The 12,485-nt window shown below is 41.2% G+C and overlaps 1 protein-coding gene across 5 annotated transcripts in view; it reads left to right on the forward strand.

The window, feature by feature from the left end:
• Window positions 1–12,485, forward strand: part of JHY (junctional cadherin complex regulator) — a 70,747-nt gene that overhangs the window by 21,064 nt on the left and 37,198 nt on the right. The window lies entirely within an intron of this gene.

Genomic DNA, 12,485 nt, shown 5'->3' on the forward strand with positions numbered 1-12,485 from the left:
ATTAAACTAGAAGTTGCGTTTGTTTGCAATGTCTAGATACCACTTCCTTTAGGATGAGGATAGCAGCCACCTAGCTGGGTAAAACAAATGCTTCCACAGCATACCCTGTATGTTTATGTTTATGTTTATGTTTATTCCACAAATTCTTATGACCAAAACAAAAGCCACCAATGGTTTACAGTGTAATTGCTACAAGTCAATTATTGCTATAAGTCAATTATTATATCCAAAATTGCTATAGTTGCTATAAGTAATTATGAGTCCATTACTATGTCAGTTATTATATCCAAAATTCTCCATTCAAAGAAATCCAGAACTTTTTAAAACTGCGTTTTCCAAATGATAAAATATAGAACTGAAGCATTTGATTCCCTGTGTGGATTACCTTTGTTACCACCGCAGCAGAGGTTTTCAACCCTGTTAAATGCCCCAGCACATTCTGGTTAATGTGGAACATGCCCCAGCTCACATACAGAAGCGATTCTCAGCTCAGATTCTTTTTTTTTTTTGAGACGGAATCTCGCTCTGCCGCCCAGGCTGGAGTGCAGTGGCCGGATCTCAGCTCACTGCAAGCTCCGCCTCCCGGGTTCACGCCATTCTCCTGCCTCAGCCTCCCGAGTAGTTGGGACTACAGGCGCCCGCCACCGCGCCCGGCTAGTTTTTTGTATTTTTTAGTAGAGACGGGGTTTCACCGTGTTAGCCAGGATGGTCTCGATCTCCTGACCTCGTGATCCGCCCGTCTCGGCCTCCCAAAGTGCTGGGATTACAGGCTTGAGCCACCGCACCCGGCCTCAGCTCAGATTCTGTATACATATTGGGTGGTCGGGGAGAGGGTAGGGTACAACATAAGGTGGGGTTTTTTTTTTTTTTTCAATCTTCAGATGTTTCTATAAACCCCATTGAAAATCACATCATTTGTTATTGTCCTGTGTAAATGGTATGATATAATTAAACATTAGTCTCTTTATTTATAAAATTGGGACAGTAATAAATGCCTTCTCTTCCTCATCAGATCATTTTGAGAGTAAATTCTCTCCCACATGATGGATTCAAAACCTTTTGGAGCCAGTAAACTTAGTTCTATTTCACAGGGGCACAGAAAGATCTTATCCGCCCACCTCCTATGGGTATGTCCAGGGATACAGGCCAAGAATGGGGTTAGAATTGTAGAGCCCACCACTCTTACTGGAAAAAGAGCTTGATATTTATCACCTGCTAACGTGAGGTCATTTTCAAATACAAAGGAGAGGTTATTATGTTAAATGTGGTTGCCCTTAGACCTGTTCCAAATCCCAATTGGTATTTTTTTTTTTAACATACTCTAACCTGTTCTAACCTCTCAGCATTTTCTAACGGAACAAAATAGATGAGGTGGATGAACATTTGTGGTTTTTATTCAGAGACTCCCTTTTTTGTCTTAAAGAATTATGTCTGGTGGTGCGTTGGCTCATGCCTGTAATCCCAGTACTTTGGGAGGTCGAGGTGGGAGGATCACTTGAGGCCAGGAGTTCAAGACCAGCCTGGCCGACATGGTGAAACCCATTTATACCAAAAATACAAACATTAGCCGGGTGTGGTGATGCATACCTGTAATCCCAGCTACTCAGGAGGCTGAGGCACAAGAATCACCTGAACCCGGGAGGCGGAGGTTGCAGTGAGCCGAGATGGCACCACTGCACTCCAGCCTGGGTCATAGAATGAGACTCTGTCTCAAAATAAATAAATAAATAAAAATAAAGAATGACGTCTGGTGAGATTTGGGCTTAAAAATACTTTAATCAAAAAATAAAAATAAAATTCAAAAAAAGAATTATGTCACATCTTTGCCATTGTACTAATAAATGAAATAGGTGTAGTATATCTAGCTGAAATAGTTTAAAAACTAGGTGAATTCAAGCAGTTTTTAGTATTTTTACCCAATTTTAGATGTTAATATACTCTTGTTCCATAAAACTTACATGAAATTTTGAATTTTGCTTGATTGCTCATTTAAAAAATGTAAATAAATTCAACAGTCCAATATCTTTGAAAAAAAATTTCTATTGAGACAGGGTCTGGCCTTTCACCCAAGCTGCAGTGCAATGGCACGATCGTAGCTCACTATAACCTCAACCTCCTGGGCTCAAGCAATCCTCCTGCCTCAGCCTCGGCGAGTAGCTGGGAACACAGGCATGCACCACCACATCTAGCTAAATTTGTTTTTAAATGTCTTTGTAGAGATGGGAGTCTCATCATGTTGCCCAGGCTGACCTCATACTCCTGGGCTCAAATGATCCTCCCACCTTGGCTCCCAAAGTGTTGGGATTACAGGCATGAGCCACCATGCCTGGCCTGAAAAATGTTTATAGCCAGTAATTTATCCCAAACTAGGACAATATTTTTCATTACTAAAAAGTGTTCTCAAAAGAAGCTGATCCGGAAGGAGAACATTTGGGGTTTTTCTTCATTTAGAAACTCTCTTTTTCTTCTGAGGTCAAAAGAAATAGTTCTATTTCCAATAATAAAAGGGAGAAATATTTATTGTGAACTCTTTAATTGTTGATTTATTAATCGCTAGTTTTGTTAGTAGTTATAAGTTAATTTACTAAACAATATTAGGGCGTATTAATTGTCAGTGGTTCCGCAGCTTAATTTTCTTTTCTTTGTGCCATGGAGGAAAGTTTAAGTTCTTATATTACTCTCTGAAGGGGCCATTGACTTTTCCCAACACTTTCTCCAAGTTCAAATATCTAAAGACTAATTGTATTTAAAATTGTCCCTTTACCATTTTCCAACATATATGTACTTCTTGCTCCTACTATTACTATTATATATATATATTTTTTTGAGATGGAGTCTCGCTCTGTCGCCCAGGCTGGAGTGCAGTGGCGCGATCTCGGCTCACTGCAAGCTCCGCCTCCCGGGTTCACGCCATTCTCCTGCCTCAGCCTCCCGAGTAGCTGGGACTACAGGCGCCCGCCACTATGCCCGGCTAATTTTTTGTATTTTTGGTAGAGACGGGGTTTCACTGTTTTAGCCAGGATGGTCTCAATCTCCTGACCTTGTGATCCGCCCGCCTCGGCCTCCCAATGTGCTGGGATTACAAGTGTGAGCCACTGTGCCTGGCCGCTCCTATTATTTTTTTAAGAGATTACTCCTATTATTTTTTTGAGATGGGGTCTTGCTATATTGCTGGAGTGTATTGCTATGCAAGATTCGATCATCACACACTGCAGCCTTGAACTCCTGGGGACAAGTAATCCTCCTGCCTCAGACACCTGAGTGGCTCGGACTATAGGTGTGTATCACTGACCTGGCTTCCTATTATTTTAAAAAGAATAGAAATGAATTTGACCTAACAGTGACATAATGATATGTGTGATTTAGTGAATTCTAGTCAGTAGCATAAAATGATGTGGTTTTTTTTTTTTTTTGAACCATTATTCATATGTAGACGTGTGTGTGTCTCTCCTCCCGATACAGATTATATTTTCCCTATGGGCAGGAGCTAGGGTTTGTGCTCATTTTTAATCTTCATAGTCACTAGCCTAATACACTGAAAAGGCTGAGTAAACATAAGGGAAATTAAAAATGTATCTCTTCCATCACCTCCAAACTGTCTACTCTTTATATTAACTTGAAGTTTATATGGGGGGAATGGCATTTCTAGAGCAGTAGTTTGCAAATCTGGCTGGATATCAGAATCACCTGAGAATTTTTTAAAGTGATTTGTTTTGGCCAGGTGCTGTGGCTCATGCCTGTAATCCCGGCACTTTGGCAGGCCGAGGCAGACAGATGACCTGAAGTCAGGAGTTTGAGACCAGCCTGACCAACATGGAGAAATCCCATCTTTACTAAAAATACAAAATGAGCCCGGCTTGGTGGAGCATGCCTGTAATCCCAGCTACTCAGGAGGCTGAGGCAGGAGAATCACTTGAACCCAGGGAGGCGGAGGTTGCAGTGAGCCGAGATCACGCCATTGCACTCTAGCCTGGGCAACAAGAGGACCTCCATCTCAAAAAAAAAAAAAAGTGATTTTTTTGCCTCACTCAGACCCATTTAAATCTCTGAGAACCTGAGCATCAGTTTTTCTTTTTTGTTTTTCATAAAGCTCCTTGAGTATTTCTAATGTGAAGCCAGGTTTGAGAAGCATTGTTCCAGACTAGAGCAGTGGTTCTCAGCCTTGGTTTCACACTGGAATCACATGGAGAATTTAAAAAATATTGATTCCCTGGATGAACCACTGAAATTGCAATTCAGCTCATCTGGGCTGCACTCTAAATATGGGGAAAGCCGCCACACTCCCCAGGTGATTCCAATATTTAGCCAAGATTGAGAATCACCGATCTAGAGCAGTGGTTCCCAAACGTTAGAGTGCACCAGAATCATCTGGAGGGCTTATTAAAAAGCTTGCTGGACCTCATCCCCCCAGATTTCTGATTCCGCAGGTGTAGGGTGGGACCCAGGGATCTGAATTTTCTGCATGGCCCCAGGTGATACTGCTGCTGTTATCAGGCCTACACTTTGAGAACCACTGATCTTTTGCTTCTCACAATTAAAAATGCTAACGAACCACTTTAGACTCTTGTTAAAATATAGATTGTGATCCAGTAGGTCTGGGGTGAGATGCAGGCTGTGCATTTCTAACAAGTTCCCAGGAGATGCAAGGCTGCTGGTCCATGGACCACACTTTGATGAGCAAGGGGCTAGAACAGAGAACACAAAGGTTTTATCAAAATCTAAAAGTCAAAGTTGTGTAAGTCATTATCTACAGAGCATTGATGTTTCCCATAGCTAAGAGGATTATTCAGTTGATTTGTGGGTAGGAGGTGGGAAGCTTGGGTACCAAGTGTGGAGGCTCTTGGTTTGTTTTGTTTTGTTTTTTGTTTGAGACAGGGTCTCACGCTGTTGCCCAGGCTGAAGTGCAGTGGCGCGATCTCAGCTCACTGCAGCCTCCGCCTCCCAGGTCCAAGCGATTCTCCTGCCTCAGCCTCCAGAGCAGCTGGGATTACAGGCACCTGCCAACACGCCTGGCTAATTTTTGTGTTTTTGTAGAGATTTCAGGAAATCCTAGAAATCAGTAAGAAAAAGACCAAGTTCCAAGGAAAAATACACAAAAAGTATAAATGAACAATCTGTCAATAAGCAAGGATAATAAAGAAAGCTCTGGAAATTAAGAACAATGAGAGGAACAATCTGTGAATTGTTCATTTATACTTTTTGTGTATTTTTCTTCGTTAATGAAAGTTAACAAAGAAAAGTTAATATATACGGTTATTACACATATAAGAGGTTACCCAGTCTCAGCCTATTAGAGAAGTGCAAATTAATACTATAATAGGATTCCGTTTTTCAACTGTGATTAAACTATCAAAATTCTGTAAGTTTAATGACCCTGTGGGCAAAAAAGTACAGTCAAGCTGGTGAGAGAATAAATTAGTATAACCAGTATGGAGGACAATTTGTTAATGTCTACTTAAAACACAAATATACTCCTTGAGAAAGTAAAACATAATGACTAAGAGTATGGACTCTGGAGCCAGGTTGGTTGGCACTGCCACCTGCTAGCTGTCTGACCCTCTGCAAGTTACTAAACCTCTCTGTGCCTCAGTTTCCTCACCTTTAAAGTGAGGACAATAGTAGGACTTTCCTCATAGGCTTATTAAGAAGACTAAATAAATGAGTTAGGCTGCACACAGTGGCTCATGCCTGTAAACCCAGCACTTTGGGAGGCCAAAGCGGGCAGATCATTTGAGGTCAGGAGTTTGTGACCAGCCTGGCCAACATCGTGAAACCCATCTACACTAAAAATACAAAAATTAGCTGAGCATGGTGATGTGTGCTTGTAATCCCAGCTACTTGGGAGGCCGAGGCAGGAGAATTGCTTGAACCCGGGAGGCAGAGGTTGCAGTGAGCCGAGATTGCACCACTGTGCTCCACACTGGGTGACACAGCAAGACTCCGTCTCAAATAAATAAATAAATAAATAAATAAATAAATAAATAAAATAAAACAAACAAATAAATGTATAGAGAGTGCTAAGATCAGTGACTGGCCCATAGCAAATATATAGGTATACATATAAGTATAAAAGTGTTCGGAATTATTATTTTTATTTGACCCAACACATTTTGCTCCAGGAATTTATCCTAGATATTTGTGTGCAATTTTGAAATCACATCTGTACAAAATTGTTCATTTCAGCCTTATTTGTAATAGCAAAAGATTGGAAAACACCCCAATATCTGTCATTTGGGGAGTAAATAAGTTATGGTACATCCATACAGTAGAGTACACAGCAGCTGTTAAAAAAAAAAAAAATAAGGACACTGTCCATGAACTATAAGGGATAACTTACCAGGATTTCTTATTAAGAAATAAATTCAAGGTGCAGTATGTGAAAAGTGGAGAGGGGCCAGGCGTGGTGGCTCATGCCTGTAATCCCAGCACTTTGGGAGGCCGAGGTAGGAGGATCACTTGAGGTCAGCAGTTTGAGACCAGCCTGGCCAACATGGTGCAACACTGTCTCTACTAAAACATACAACAATTAGCCGGGTGTCATGGTGGGTGTCTGTAATCCCAGCTACTCAGGAGGCCCATGAGAATTGCCTGAGCTCGGGAGGCAGGGTTGCCCGTGAGCCGAGATGGCAGCACTGCACTGCAGCCTGGGTGACAGAATGAGACTCTTGTCTCCAAAAAAAAAAAAAAAAAAACAGTGGAGAGAAATAAAAATATATATTACATTTGCATGGCATGCATAAGAAACTGTAGAAGGCTACAAAAGTAGTTAATTGTAAGGAGTGGAGGGGAAATGGGCGGGAGCACAACTTTTTACTGTGTACCTTTTCAAATCTATTAATTTTAAACCATGCTTATGTATTACCTTTTAAAAATTAAAATGGAAAATAGCAACAAAAATAGGAGGAGACATTTATAATGTAAATTTTGTAGTAACCCATATAATTTCACACCCCCAATTGCTCACCCCCCTAAATTGCATTTTATGCTTGTAATTAATGCTTAGGGTAGAACTATTGATTTTTAAAGTCAATTGTTCTGCAATCTTTTGCCATTTTGCATAGATCTGCTGACTGTACATTAAAATACATTGGAAAAATCAACTTTGAATACACGACAAAATCTTAATCACGTGATGTGTGAAGCGCGGAACCGATATAAAAACCAACACACACTAGAGGGCACCTAAGTATCACGGTCAGGCAGGAACTTCGCTGGTGAATAATCAGTTCTTTCTTTTATTCATGATTTGTTCACTAGCCTAAAGTATTTGTCCGAAACTCATTCCACTTTGAGTCCATTTGTAATCCACCGTTAAAGAAAACTGTGTTTTGAAAAATGAACTACCTTTCTATCTTGATTCTGATGTTACTTTAAAGACTGATGAAGATGAAATTTAGTATGGGTTTAGAAAAGAGTTAGAAATGCTTTATACATGTTACTCAACTCTTTCCTTGTAATTTCTTGGAAAGAAATTACACATCGTTTACAAATGTGATATGGTTATTGAATGGCCTATAGTCAAGATAATATAAAGTCACAAACAATTCACAGTCCTACCTTCGATTAACACATCTTTGTGGCTGTTGCTGAGACAGCAGGTCAGTCAGCCAACAGATATTTATTGAGCACCAAATATGTATTAAATATTAGGTACTCTTCTCAATGCTGGGATATTAACAGAAAACAAGACAGGCAGAGCTCCTATCTTGAAGGAGTTTACATTCCAGTCATACGGCAAAGATAAGAACCATGTAACAAAATAATTTCAGATACTGATAATACCTCAAAAGAGATTGAATAAACTGTATTTAAGAAAGTAATGTGGCTCACGCCTGTAATCCCAGCACTTTGGGAGGCCGAGGCAGGCAGATCACCTGAGGTCAGGAGTTCGAGACCAGCCTGACCAACATGGAGAAACGCCATCTCTACTAAAAATACAAAACTAGCCAGGCGTGGTGGTGCATGGCTGTAATCCCAGTTACTCAGGAGGCTGAGGCAGGAGATTCGCTTGAACCCGGGAGGCAGAGGTTGCGGTGAGCCGAGATTTCACCATTGCACTCCAGCCTGGGCAAGAAGAGCAAAACTCCATCTCAAAAACAAAAACAACAACAAAAAAAGTAATGAAAGGGAATAAAGTCCTTTATTTAATAAAGTGATGACTTTAATAAGTAAACTGGGGATCAGGTGTGGTGGCTCACGCCTGTAATCCCAGCCCTTTGGGAGGCTGGGGTGGGCAGATCACCTGAGGTCAGGAGTTGGAGACCAGCCTGGCCAACATGGTGAAACCCCGTCTATACTAAAAATACAAAACTTACCTGGGCCTTGTGGTACGCACCTGTAATCCCACCTACTCAGGAGGCTGAGGCGGGAGAATCGCTTGAACCTGGGAGGTGGAGGTTGCAGTGAGCCAAGATCTCACAACTGCACTCCAGCCTGGGTGACAGAGTGAGACTCCATATTAAAAAAAAAAAAAGAAAAAAAGAAACTGGGATGTCTAGCCAGGTGCTTAGGGAAGGTCTCTCTGAGGACATATCATTCAAGTGGAGGTGCAAATGGATGAGAAGGAGAAAAGTATGCAAGATCTAGAGGAAGAGCTTTGGTTGGCCCCATCCCTGGTAGCAGCGTTTTTACTAGGGAACAACGAAATATTGTGGGAGAAAAACTAAAACCAAAACAAAATACTGATTTAAGAGTCAATCTCGGATTCAATCCTGGCTCTTCAGCATAGCCCATATTAGCTCAACCTCATCGCCACCAAAAAATGCAAAAGTTAGCTGGCCATAATGGGGTATGCCTGTATTCCCAGCTACTCCAGAGGCTGAGACAGAAGGATCACTTGAGCCGGGAGGGCAAGGCTGCAGTGAGTGGATCTTACCACTGCACTCCATCCTGGATAACAGAGTAAGATCCTGTCTCCAAAAAGGAGAAAAGAATTAAAATTAAGAATAAATGAAAATAAACCTCACCTCACCTTCATATATATATATTCCTTGTTTGATATATATATATTCCTGCTTTGGAGGGCTATTTGAAGAATTTATACAAAGCTACCGACTCGGGGCAGACACTCAGTGAAGGGAAGCTATCGTTACCACTAGGCACTCCTTACACCACAGGAGAAGATTCCACCCAGGGAAGAGGCCCTTCTAACCAGCTTTCTCTTTTTTTAAGGCTACGTTGCCTCAAAATGAAAGAGATATAACTTCAGACAGAGTAAGAACAAAGTGTAGGCAAAACAATAATGTCCACATGCCCTAGGAGGCCATTCGATGGTAAGACTCTCAAAAGACTGCCTACCTAGGGGACCTATCCAGGTACACCCCACACTCACCATGCTCTCTCTTGAGGGTCCCCAGTCAGTCAAACACTGTCAGGGATTACAGAACCCTACAATCTTGTATGCAACTAGTTGACAGTATTTAACAGTTGCATGTGGTCTCAGATACTGTTTCAAATATTTACACTTTACAATAAGGAATTTATTAATAACCCAATATATTTGGTACTTTAGTTTTGAAGGACAATTTCATAGGGCAATTTTTTCAACACTGCTTAATGTGACACCGTGTAACCTTCAAGATAAAATTCAAACTCTCAGAGTGGTACGAAAGGCCCTTCCTGACCCGGCTCCTTCCTGCTCCTGTGGCCTCATCCTTCATCACTCCCTACTTGTGTCTCACGCCTGGCCATACTCCAGGAACTTGCAGCGCCCAGACCCAGCATTTCCTTTAGCCCCTTCTTTGTTCATGCTGATGGGCTACTCTTGCCTTGGCTTGTTTGCTTGGGAAAACCTTATTCTCCTTTTGAGATTCAGCTCATATGTCTCTGCTTTTGTAAAGGCTCTTTGAAGATCCTCCTTCCACCACCTCCCTCATTCCTGAACATCTCCCTCAGAACCCATAACCCCGCAGTGCTCTGTCTTCATCATGTAAAGATGACTGCTTCTTAAGATCATGGGCTTGTTCATCTTTGAATTCCCAGATCCTGGCGTACAGCAAGCACGAGCTAAATATTTCAGGAAGAAATGTAAGTTTTAAATAGTTTTTCTTTGGTACAAAATTTCATTGTTTTCAAAATGAAAAAAGAAAAAAAAAAAAAGCAGAGGTGGGGATTAACAAGAACTTGTGCTGTTAAACACCAGAATTTGAAGTCAAAAGACCTGATTTGAGTCCCATTTGGAGCCATGGCAAATCACAAACTTATTGAGTCTTATTCTTCCTCAATAAAATTACAAATCTTTGCCTTATACCACAGACTCAGGAGTGTTGAGATAATCAAATGAGATATGCTATGTGAAAGCTTTTTATAATCTTACAGCCCTATATAAATATGTTATATTTATTATTGAATGTTTGGTTTAAATTTACAGTCAGTCTCCTCATGTGGAAGGTTACCACCTAAAGGATATATTGCTCTTTTTCATAGTTTTAAATTTAGTGAAACTTTTGGTTGTTTATAAGATTAAGCTTTACCTTTATTTAAGTTATGGTCATCTTTCTGTAATTATATTTGGTTAGAAACATAGAATTCTTTTCTTATAGGATTCTTCCAGGTTGGTGGTGTTTTGAGTCCCACCTATCCTATTATACTTATAAAAATTATTCTTCTGCAGAATAGGAACTCTATAGATGTTCATTGATTGATAAATTTTCTTATTTTGCCCTCTGCTATTACTACAAGAGCACTTACTTATGACAGCATAATTTCAATTGAACTTTATGATTTTTTTCAATACAAGCCATTTTTAAGGCCTCTTTCTTGTGTGCACTGTTCAGCACTTGGCTGCTTAAACTACCAATTTGTATGATCTATAGAGTGACACTTCATTAATTTGGCATTATTGAAGAGGGATCCATACGAAAAAAAATTTCCGGCCAGGTGCGGTGGCTCACGCCTGTAATCCCAGCACTACAGGAGGCCGAGGCGGATGGATCATGAGGTCAGGAGATCGAGACCATCCTGGCTAAGCAGTGAAACCCCGTCTCTACTAAATATACAAAAAACTAGCCGGGCGAGGTGGCGGGCGCCTGTAGTCCCAGCTACTCGGGAGGCTGAGGCAGGAGAATGGCGTGAACCCGGGAGGCGGAGCTTGCAGTGAGCTGAGATCCGGCCACTGCACTCCAGCCTGGGCGATGGAGCGAGACTCCGTCTCAAAAGGAAAAAATAAAATAAAATAAAAAATCCACATAACTAAAGCACGCCCCTTTGAAAACCAGAAATTTAACATAAATTTCTATCATTTTTATCATTTTTAAGGATAGTTTTCAAAATGTACCTAGCGTACCTGGTAATTCTATGCTTCCTTACACGGGTCATACTGCGCCGTTCTGTAGCAAAGTAAGAAGCTGTGGCAATGTGATCGCTTCTTTGCCTCTTTGTTGAATGACCCAGACTGCTATGAGTCCGTGGTAATTTTCTGCTGCTGTCTGTATCTGCTCTTAAGGAGCTTATGGCCGACTTGGAAGCAGACATGCAAACAGTCAATGCCAAGTGAAAATTGCTGTGCTAGTATCAGATAAGGTCCCAAAGAACCTGGAAGAAAAGATGCCTGACTGTCCAGGGAAATCAGAGAGGGCTTCACACAAAAGGCAATCATGGAACTGATTCTTTAAAACGAAGAAGGGTATTGTTTTGTTTGTATTTTTGTTTGTGTTTCTTGAGACAGGGTCTCGCTGTGTCACCCAGGCTGAAGTGCAGTGGCACGATCTCGGCTCACTGTTGGCAACCTCTGCCTCCCGGGTTCAAGAGATTCTCCGGCCTCAGCCTCCCAAGTAGCTGGGATTACAGGTTTCTGCCACCACGCCTGGCTAATTTTTGTATTTTTAGTAGAGCCCGGGGTTTCACCATGTTGGCCTGGCTGGTCTTGAACTCTTGACCTCAAGTGATCCACCCACCTCAGCCTCCCAAAGTGCTGGGATTGCAGGCATGAGCCACAGCACTCAGCCCTAAAAAGTAGAAGTTAACAGGTGGAAGTGGGTAGTAAGGGCACTGCAGGCAAAGGGGGCAGGGTCAATGGCATGAAGTTGTGAACACTGTTTCAGTAGAAAGCTGTCAGCACAGAAGAAACCTCCATACTGCTGGTCAGGAACTGATAGTTTGTCAGTTAAATCAAAGATCTCATGGAGGTAAAAGGTAGAATGATAGTTACCAGAGGCTGGGAAGGGTCTGAGGGGTAGGGAAGATGAAGAGAGGTTGATGAATTGGTGCAAACATACAGTTAGATAGAACAAATAAATTCTAATGTTCCATAACAAAGTTAGGGTGACTGTAGTTAGTAAAAATGTGTTGTATATTTCAAAGTAGCGAGCAGAGAGCATTTGAGATGTTCCCGACACCAAGAAATGATAAATACTGGAGGTGATGGATACCCCAAATATCTTGTTCATTACACATTCTGTATATGTAACAAAATATCACATATACCCCATAAATATGTACAAACATTATATATTAATAAAATTTTGTTTTTAAATTGGTTAAAGCAG

The sequence above is a fragment of the Macaca mulatta genome, chromosome 14 (genome assembly GCF_049350105.2).
Source record: "Macaca mulatta isolate MMU2019108-1 chromosome 14, T2T-MMU8v2.0, whole genome shotgun sequence".
NCBI lineage: Eukaryota > Metazoa > Chordata > Mammalia > Primates > Cercopithecidae > Macaca > Macaca mulatta.